Here is a 10306-nt window from a genome sequence, read left to right as displayed (position 1 = left end):
GTCCCTAGGGAGGTGTTCCAGGCAAGTCCATTTGGGAGGAGACCCCAGGGAAGTTCAGGACTAGGTGGAGAAATTATATCTCTACACTGCCCTTGGAACGCCTTGGGATCCACCAGTCGGAGGTGTTTAATGTGGCCCGGGAAAGGGAAGTCTGGGGTCAACTGCTGAAGTTGTTGCCCCTGTGACCCAATCCCAGATAAGCAGTTGAAGATGAGTGAGTGAGTGATCTGGAATATATCACAGTAGCAGGTGTGGTGGGCAAATAGTTAGTGCACTTGGTTTCTGTGCAGAAGGTTCCCAGTTCAAACCTCACCCCTGCCACATTTCTCCATGTAATGTGGAGTTGTGTCAGGAAGGGCATCTGGGGTAAAAACTGTCCAAGTCAACATGCAGATCCACCTTGGATCTTCTGTGGTGACCCCGAGTGCAAAAACAAGGGACCAGTCAAAGGCACTTACATCTGGAATATGTGGCTTTTTTTTAAAAATTCTGCTTTTAAAAAAAGGCTCAGTTATTAATTCAAAAGTCACTGTAATCATTTTTTTTTTTTGGATCCACATTTAATCTCTTGTGAGAATTTTTTTTGTAAATTCATTCAAATGCTGACTTCTAAACACAAGACCGTTAGGGTCAGTAAACAGATCAATCAGTTTGATATTTTGTGTGTTTTAAAATAACTTGACATTAAATTAGCAAAACTAGAATGTAAATTACTGCAGGGGTTGTTTATTTATTTATTTATTTATTTTTACCTCATTTATCAAAATTCTAACATATTCTGTCAAGTTGACAGCACTACATACTTTTACATACTTTAAATATTTTCAACAGCCTTTTGATAAAATGGTCCAACTTACATTTGTCTCAGACAGTAAGACTTTATGTATTTAGGGCAGGAATCAATGTGTCATAGCGTGTTAAATAGTTGTGGCTGATGATCACGTTTCCTTTTGCCACTTACTTAATTTCTGTACATGTGGGCTCAGCAGACCAATGTCGGGGCTTTCCCCACCTTTTCTCTTCCTGTTTGTAATCTTTGTATCTTTCCCCTTCCTTCCTCCTTGCTGTGTTTGTGTCCTCTGTGAAACCCCTTAGCCCTGCCCTTCAGACTGTGACACAAATTCTGATTGGAAGAATAGAGTGCAAGTTTGTGCCACATCAGTCATCATGGTATGTGCCAGTTGTCCCTGGAGCTTTCCTCTTATTTTGCACCGCCGTTTCGTTTTCTGTGAAGTGACTCCAAATCACTCATTTGTCAAAATGAAAGGTCTCAGAAAATTAGTTTCAAGTGTTAGTCTTATTTTTCAGCCTTTTCTAACCAGTGAATATCATTGACAGAGTGCAAAATCAACCACACAGTAATGAGATTAAAAGATTCAATTAAACAAAACATTTTCCAATAATTCCAAGAGTCACAGTGATTGTGGACAAACTAGCACAATCACAAACAAATTCTTTGCAGCCAATGAAGTTTGGTTCTCTGCTGATCCTCTCTGAGGCTTCGGTGCAGAGTCAGAGTGTTTTGCTTTCAGTCGATGAAATTCATATGCAACTGAAATTGTTGAATTGAGCTGTGTTTGTGTTGTGCTTTGTCTTATGGGCTAGTCGCTCTATGAATGAATGAATTTTACTTCAACACAAACAGATAAAACAGCAGTAGCAGTCATGCTGCACAGATGAAGTGATATGGTTGGGTCATCAGTGGTTCCTTGGCTTCTCCATGTGCTTCTCATCATTCTGGTGCACATTCTCTGTGGTCTGACATCATATTGGTGTGTGTGTGTGTGTGTGTGTGTGTGTGTGTGTGTGTGTGTGTGTGTGTGTGTGTGTGTGTGTGTGTGGAGACATTCTTCTGAATATGAAGTCAGTAACAATAAATGGTAAACACTTCATATTTACAGCGTCTACACCCCGTGAGCAGGAAGTCATCTCATTCTATTTTTGAGATGTTCTGAACAGACACCACTTTATAGTGAGGACTAGCGTGTTGCCTGTGGGGATCCACGGGGTCTAGAGTGGGTAGTGTTTATAAAACAAGTAGCCGACATTTTTCAAGGGTGGTAATTATTACACAAGCAAAGAAGCTTGTGTAATAAGACGGAGTGTGTGAGTCCTTTTAGAAGAGGAACTAAACCCTTTTATTTCCTGTTAATTACATCATTTTAATGTTAATTTACTGTCTTAATGTATTTATAAATTGTTTAGGTTCTTGTTATCATACACACACTATTATTTTTATGTCTGTGTCAGGCTAGGTGAACAGAGACGACAAATGCAGGACTCAATAAAGCAGCTCTGGTTTTTAATATTTTTACTGTATGATTAACCAGGGCCCAGTACACAAAACGTCAGTCCAACAACAACAAACAAATCAGGTACATCAGGTAACAAGGCATGGTTGAAAAAACAGGCAGGTGGTCAAAAAACACAACGTGGCAAGCAGGACTAGGAAAACACAAGCACAGAGCTGGAAGCGAAGGCATGAAGCACAACGATCTGAAGAGGAACTAGTGCAACCAGTGAAGCTTATATACATCCTGGTGATAAGAGACAAGAGAGATAGGGAAAGACAAAGCCCAAGCAGGAAAACCCAACAATAGAAAACACAAACTGAAAAAAAACAAACAATCAAACCTAAGCTTAGCAGAACAAACTGGAAAACATGACACAAAAAGTCCAGATCATGACAGCCTCCCAAGGACATAAAATCATCTGCATTTGTTTGTCTGTCTGTCTGTTAGCAGGATTACGTCAAAACTACTGAACGGATTTTGCCGAACTTTTCGCCACACATAGATATTATGCCATAGAAGAATCCATTAAATTTTGGAGATGATCTGGATCAGGATTATGGATCACATTTCACTTTATATAAGCTTTGAAGAATTACTGTTTAGCAGGATTACGTCAAAACTACTGCATAGATTCTCACCACATTTGCACCACAGATAGATATTAGGCCAGGGAAGACGCCACTGAATTTTGGAAGTGATCCGGATTCTGGATCATGATTCACGGTTTGAACGATTACGTCAAAACCAGTGGTGGGCACCGTTCCACTAATCTGCTAACCGCTAATTACCAAGGCAAGCTTTTTTTTGTTGGCAGATTAGCTTTTCAGATAACTTAAAACCATCAGTGGACCAATTAGCTTCTGCTAAAGTTAGTTACGCTAACTTAGTCTGCTAACTTAGTCCACTAGCGTGTTTTGCTGGCATAGTTAGTAACGATCAAAAACATTTATAAACCCTAAAATCATACATGTTGGTTTCTGTCTACTACCTATTTTGCAGCAGTCAGGCAGTGTGAGGATTCAAGCTCAACTCTACCCCAGCAGAAGGGGCCTAGCTGCCAGGCTGCTACAAAAATAAACAAAAGTCATTTTCATTCAACATACAATAGTTCAGATGTGAGGCAGAAGTCATGAGAAGCAAAGCAAGTTTGACTTATGGTTTTCATTTATAAACCAATTTGGATAGTTTATCTAGATTAATGTCAACTCTGTCATTTTTACAAAGTGAAAATATAACACATCTTTTAATTTTAAAATAATGTACTAATTCTGAAGGTTTAAATATTAACACACACAGAGGACAAAAGGCATTACGGGAAAATGAGCCTCCACTCATCACTGATTGATTTATTATATGTAAAAATCAACACACAAGTTACTGTAATGTGTGCATTGGTTCTTACAAATAAATGTATTTGTAAAATCTGTCATTTTTTTCATTTGTAAAAAAAGGCATTTGCAAAACTGAAAATTCTGTTTAAGTGTGATTCAGCTGAATGGCCGTGTGATATCTGGGTGGGCACTATTCACACTGCCATCTAGTAGATCGGTCAAAATGTATAGAACACTGCTACTGGATGGCAGGGTGAATAGCGCCTGCCCAAATATCACACGGCCGTTGCGCTGAAGAATCACACTTAACAGACATTAAATGCAATACATTTTTCAGTCATGGTACCGGCAACATGAAACTTAACTCACAGTAACGGCAACATGAGACTTAACTAAACTGACAAAACCAATTGAACTACAAAACACAATAAATCCTAACACTAACAACACTGTCAAACTAACATAAACCATAACTAGGACTACAAGCAGTCATATACGGGCCCTCGTGCCATGCGACCGCCTACCCAGGCCAGCGCATCCCCTTGTGACTGGATGTGGGCAGGTGCATACAGCGGCCGACCCTCATCACACAGTTCAAGTTTCAAACAAATCAGACAATGTATGATGAGTTATGATAAGTTGATGGTTCATTCACTAGGGGGCACTCAGAGCACAAAGAGAAGATCCGCGTGTGTTCACGGGCCAACCCTCATCACACGTGAAGTTTCAAGTCAATCAGGCAAAGCATAAAGGAGTTATCATGACTTGATGTTTCATGGTGAAGGTTCAAAATGGCGGTGCCATAGCGACATAAAGACAAGCTTTCAGTAACTTTTGATGAGTATCATATCTGGATGATCTGAAAGAAATCTGAAGTGTGTTAGACAAAATCCCTAGGAGGAGTTCGTTCAAATACAATGTATGGAAATCACACCAAATTTACACGAAAATTCAAAATTGCTGACTTCCTGTTTGGAGTAGACCAATGGTGCAAGAGACTTTTTTGTACATCTATGCAAGTTACGCATGTGTACCAATTTTATCTCCCTAGTCCAAAAAAAACCTATGGGGAGCGGTTTTTGAAAGTTGCAAGGGGGTGCTGTAGAGGCATTTTGCCCTGCCCATGGGTGATGCCCCTATGAATTGTAAGAGGTTGTCATGCTTGACCTGTGTATCAGTTTTCATTATGATGATGACAAAATTAAGGCCATCAAAAGGAAAAACTTAATTTCATGGCGAAAGGTCTATATTCGGCACGCCGCCACACGGACGCCATTACTCGTAACTTCATAGCAATCGTCGCCAACCTTCACCAACTTGTTCTGCATGTTTTAGAAGTGGAATGAAGTTGATAGGGTTAACTATGTGACATCAGGTGGATTTTGCAGTTGCAAGGAGTCCAGGTGGTGCAGGGTTCACCCCAGAAATTTTTAGTATAGCAGTGCTGTTGGGAACTATCACCGTGCAACGCTTCCACTCAGCGTCCTCTCCGACCTTGTGTCCTGAATTCCTAAGACAAAAATGAAAATCTTTTAGTACTGTTTCTGGTGTGATTCTGTGCTGAACTGTTGATTAGTTAAACTGATCTAAAATGTTTGTTTAATTGACACACTGTATGGTACAAATGTGCAATAAACTTATTTGAAAGAAAAAAAGAATGTACAGAAAAACAATTTAAAATGTGGGAGATTCCAGATTTTTTTTTTTTTTTACACATTTCCCCTGCATAATTTTCAATTTGAAAAGTTTGATTTCCCAAGTCAAAATATCACCAGGCTGGGGGCATTCACTTTGAAAATCTCACCTTGTCCTTGTGATTCAGATTTTGACACCCCTCTATATTTTCAAAAAATAATATAAAAATAGAAAAACAAAAGGTCCAGCTTTCTCCCCGAATCAGCCAGTGCATTTCTGGAAACCGCCTTATGACTCTGCATTTTACTCTGCATTTGTCGGCATTTCTCAGCATGTGATGTACATTTTATGAAAAGCAGAAACATCCCGATGGCTGACACAGTGAAACGAACACTGCTTCGTCCAATAATGAAGCTTGTGAGCTTTCATTCCAAAGTGAAGGTTCAGATTTACAGAAGCTGTACAGAGAGACAGGTGGCGACACACTTCACCCCAAAACTCTGAATTTTTCAGAGTCTGTCAAGTTTTGGATTCTAACATGTGGTGATGCTGATGATTGTGTTGCTGGACACTATTTTAGCCCTGCCATGAGCGTGCATGCGGAATGTCTCCATGACTGTGTTTTTTTGATGGAGCAGACTTTGGAAATCACAAGTGGATGACTGTTCAGGGTTTTTTTCCCCTTCTTCTCAGTGTAGCTGGTAGGGTTTATCTTTATTTTACTTTGAGTGTCTGTCTTGATGTGAGACTGTTCTGTAACGGAGCAGCACACACCGCACTCGCGCCATGTGCACACACACTAGGTTTTAGCCCAGTGGAAAGCGACTGCTGTTTTTTCTGTGACTGCATCAAAATGAACAATTATCACTTAAAATAATGAGTCATCATAACACGATATCACTCTGACGTAAACTTTGTAATTAATCTGTGGTTACGTTTTTAACATTAGCAGCATTCAAGTGCGCGCTCAGATGTTTTCCTCTAAGAAACGCTGTCAGAAACACTCTGAAATGTTATGATTTCAGTGCAACATGCCCTTTAAAACATAGAAGAATGGAAATAATGCATGCAGCTATCCACCCCCAAAATCTCAAAGTGTGTCTCGGTACCTGAACAATTTCGAATTCCATTCTGCAGTTTTCTTCATAAAAGCCTCCCTATTCACTGTCACAGAGGCAGCATCGTTCTCAGCCTCTGATTGAGTCGGCTGTGCACCTGCCTCTGTGATGCTCGGTGCCGGCGTGCCTCCTCCCCGGATGGGCCAACGATTGCTGTGCCCTGCACGGGCTGTAGTCCCGCCAAGATGAAGCAAAAAATGCAGACATCGTCCTCTGATCATTTGGCTTTGTGTAACGCTTGCATTTTGTCATGGTTTGTGTCATCTGGATATAAACAGGATAAAATAATGAGCTGAAGTTGTTTATGTGAAATTTCCTGCAAAAGCGTGTTTGCGCACCGGTAGATTACCACCAAGTCTCCCGCAAAAACATCATGAGATGACACTGCACTATAGCGGCGCTAGATGGCAGTATAATGGCGTGGCGCCGTTGTTCCATCGCCTCGGTAGAACCCTGTGGTGAAGGTAGGTGTGTTCAGATACTTGTGATAAACTGTTCAAAGTAATGGATAGTGAGGTAGAGGGGGAAAAAGAGTGGAGGCAGGGTGGAGTGGGTGGAGAAGAGTGACAGCAATGTTTTTTGGTAGGATATCTGTAAGATCGAATGGGAAAGTTTACAAGATGGGAGAGGCGAGGCTGACGAAAACATACAAGCTATACAGTGGATTAAGTCTCAACCTTGATTTGTTCTTGTGCTGGTTTTTTTAAATGTATATTTATAATTTATTTGGTGGTTTATTTGAATTCATTTCAAACATTTGAAGTTGATACCTTGCTATGAATGTCTTTTTTTTTTTCCCCAGCAGCAGTAATGACAGATGATAAAGCCTAAAATCAATCAAACATTTGTCATGTGTTAAAGGTGCATATTGCTTTTGCACAGTCAGCTGCTTTGTACATACTATGACTTTGTTTTTAAGATTGTTGATGTACTATAGGCTCTCTGTGTCTTCATTCATTTCTATGTACAGCGGGCCTCCTGATTGGCTGAACAGTATTTGCACTATAATCTGGCTACTTGCCAGCGGCGTCCATGCCTGCTGATCAGAAGAGAATGTGACATTTGTGCAGAGATAATGGAATTTGCGTGCAATTAAATCTCTGACTGTGAAGAGAAGACGATCTCCTCTGCCATTCCCAGCAGCAGCAGGGGGGTCGGGCACAATGATGAAACCATCCCAGCAGGCCTCTTTCCTAGTATCCATGTCAGTTTGTGTTTTTTGCTTCAGCCTGGCCCCTGTCTGACAATTAATTACAGAAAATGTCCATTATGAATCTCTCCAAATATTATACAAGAAGTTTACGTTTTAAGTTTACAAATGACCTTAAACGAGCTTTCCTGTAGTGACTTGTGCTACAGTTGTGTTGTTGTTCTGGTCCTGAGTGCTGTTACGCCTGTTAAAACATGTTTTAATATAAAAAAAATATATCAAATGAACACCCCCTCCTCCCCATCAGTGGTGGTGGTGGTGGTGGGGGTGTTACAGAAAGGGACAGAAGTGGAAGCAGGTCAAATCTATGTTGACCTGTGAGGACACTTAATGCCTCATTTGTGAGCGTTGTGTACAGTGGATTGAGTCTGTGATCTCTTACCATAAAAGGCAGCTCTTTCTTCTCTGCTGATGGAGCACTTACTTGTGGGAATACCAGAACCCCTGCTTAGGCAGACACATCTAATGGATATGTGTATGCTGTCAGGATAGTTGATAAAAATGATCTGCCGTTGTACTGCATGAAGCTGGTGGATGAACAGGGCCATGCCAGGCGTTTCCCTTGAATTTGTGGTGGAAGGGTTCCGACCTGTGTTGTTTGGTGGGTGAACGGGGAGGCAGGAGTTTTGTGTGAAGGTTTGGTTGTGTCTAATGCCTCTGTGTGTTGTTCCCACCCTGTGTGGTTCTGTGAGAAAGGTTGCGTCACACTGTGACTCTGTATTTCTCTTCGCTTTAGCTCCTGGACACTTTAATATGTGATGTAATATGACATTCCTTTGAGAAAGACTTCATACATGGCCTCCCTTCATTGGCTTCCTGTTAATGCTAGAATAGAATTTAAAATTCTTCTTCTTACTTATAAGGTTTTGAATAATCAGGTCCCATCTTATCTTAGGGACCTCATAGTACCATATTACCCCATTAGAGCGCTTCGCTCTCAGACTGCGGGCTTACTTGTAGTTCCTAGGGTTTGTAAGAGTAGAATGGGAGGCAGAGCCTTCAGCTTTCAGGCTCCTCTCCTGTGGAACCAGCTCCCAATTCAGATCAGGGAGACAGATACCCTCTCTACTTTTAAGATTAGGCTTAAAACTTTCCTTTTCGCTAAGGCTTATAGTTAGGGCTGGATCGGGTGACCCTGGACCATCCCTTGGTTATGTTGCTTTAGACGTAGACTGTGTTTCATAATTATTGTATGGCCTTGCCTTGCAATGTGGAGCGCCTTGGGGCAACTGTTTGTTGTGATTTGGCGCTATACAAGAAAAAAGTTGATTGATTGATTGATACATTTGGGGTCAATGGGGTTTTTGCACTAGGCACTGCACACCTCACTTGAGCACGTTCAACCCACAAAATCCATTTTGTTTCAGGGGTGTGAGTGTGGCTGTGCCTGGGCAAAGTAAAAAAAAAAAAAAAAAAAAAAAATCTACTGCTTCCAGACCAAAAATAAATAAATAAATAAATAAAAAATTTAAAAAATCTCGTAATGTGTAGTATGGTTGAATGATAAATCCCACGTTACATAATTTATGCGCAGGAGTCGGGTTTTATACTGTGAGGTTGGGTTCATTTTTGCAGAATGGAAAAGATCCTGATGACTTTTACGTGATTGTTACTTTGCAGTTGGGCCGAGTGTGAGTGTGCCTGAAAAACTCAAACTTGCTGTGTATGATTCAGCATTTCTGTTATGTGGTGGTCTCAGGTACAACATTTGTTCTGATAAAACTGTCAAGACAATACGATGCCTTCAGAATGCAGCATGTTATTCTAATCTTAAGCGCTGGAGCAACATCGGTGGGTTGTCATAGTTTTAAAGACGAGTGACAGATACACCTGATGGAGGCGCTTTTGTATTTGTTTTCTGCATTTGCTCATGTTGTCTTATTTTGGTGTTGCCACAATTTTTTCATGATGACTCTTTCAAATGATGAAGTGAGAGTTTCTGTAAGGAATAAAACTGCTGATGTGGGTATTATCTTGTCCTGCCAAATGTAACTTGAGCCAACATTCAAGTGAACCTGCCAATGTGCTTGTTACATTATGAGTCATAATAAAAATGTTTGTGGCTTTATTTCCTAATAACCAACAAAATGCCATGTCACCCCTCCTGGTGCTGTGTGTTGTAGATGGCTTTGCTTCATGTGTTGTACAGATGAAAAAGGCTTTGGGGAAGGATTACTGTCATTCGAGTTGCGAATTAGATCGGTCCGACAGATAGATGCAGAAAATTGTTTTAATTGTACAATTATCTGCGGTTAGCCACTTGTGTGGAAGAAATGCTGTGATGTGGGTGAAGACCAGGGAAGAGAACGCTGGCCTCTATCTGCATATTTTTATGTTTACAGTGGAAATGGACAACAAATGGGAGAACTGACTAACCGCCGCTGCTCTCAGACACTTGTATTTTCCCCAGGCAGCCTCTAGTCATGTTTCTGGTCATTTAACCTTCTCTTCAGGCAGTGACGCCTGTAAACATCCAGTCACACAAATCAACACAAATATTACACAGCTATGCAGAATGATATCTGTAAATTTGTTTATTCAGAAGGCTCCAGATACGGTGCATAAGTATTCACACCCGTCGCTAAACGGAGGTGTTCCTTTGTCTCGCTTCATCAGCGAATCGGTCGTGACGCGCGAAGCCTCCGCGCGGCTTTCCATGACAAAATCTCTTGTTAAAAGTGAAATCTGCCGGAAAATGGCTGATGTCCAGGTCTTGTG

General features: G+C 40.9%; 1 protein-coding gene across 2 annotated transcripts in view; it reads left to right on the top strand.

The window, feature by feature from the left end:
• The window catches only part of foxp1b (forkhead box P1b), a 732035-nt gene that overhangs the window by 162028 nt on the left and 559701 nt on the right, over nucleotides 1-10306 (top strand). For both annotated transcript variants that reach the window (XM_034167463.1, XM_034167462.1), the window contains exon 2: nucleotides 1096-1170. The gene's annotated coding sequence lies outside the window, so the exon portion shown is untranslated. The remainder of the gene's footprint in view (nucleotides 1-1095; nucleotides 1171-10306) is intronic.

Source organism: Thalassophryne amazonica, chromosome 3 (assembly GCF_902500255.1).
Source record: "Thalassophryne amazonica chromosome 3, fThaAma1.1, whole genome shotgun sequence".
In the NCBI taxonomy this organism is placed as follows: Eukaryota; Metazoa; Chordata; class Actinopteri; order Batrachoidiformes; family Batrachoididae; genus Thalassophryne; species Thalassophryne amazonica.
Note: the sequence above shows the minus strand (reverse complement) of the source record. Positions and strands in the feature narration are given on the sequence as shown.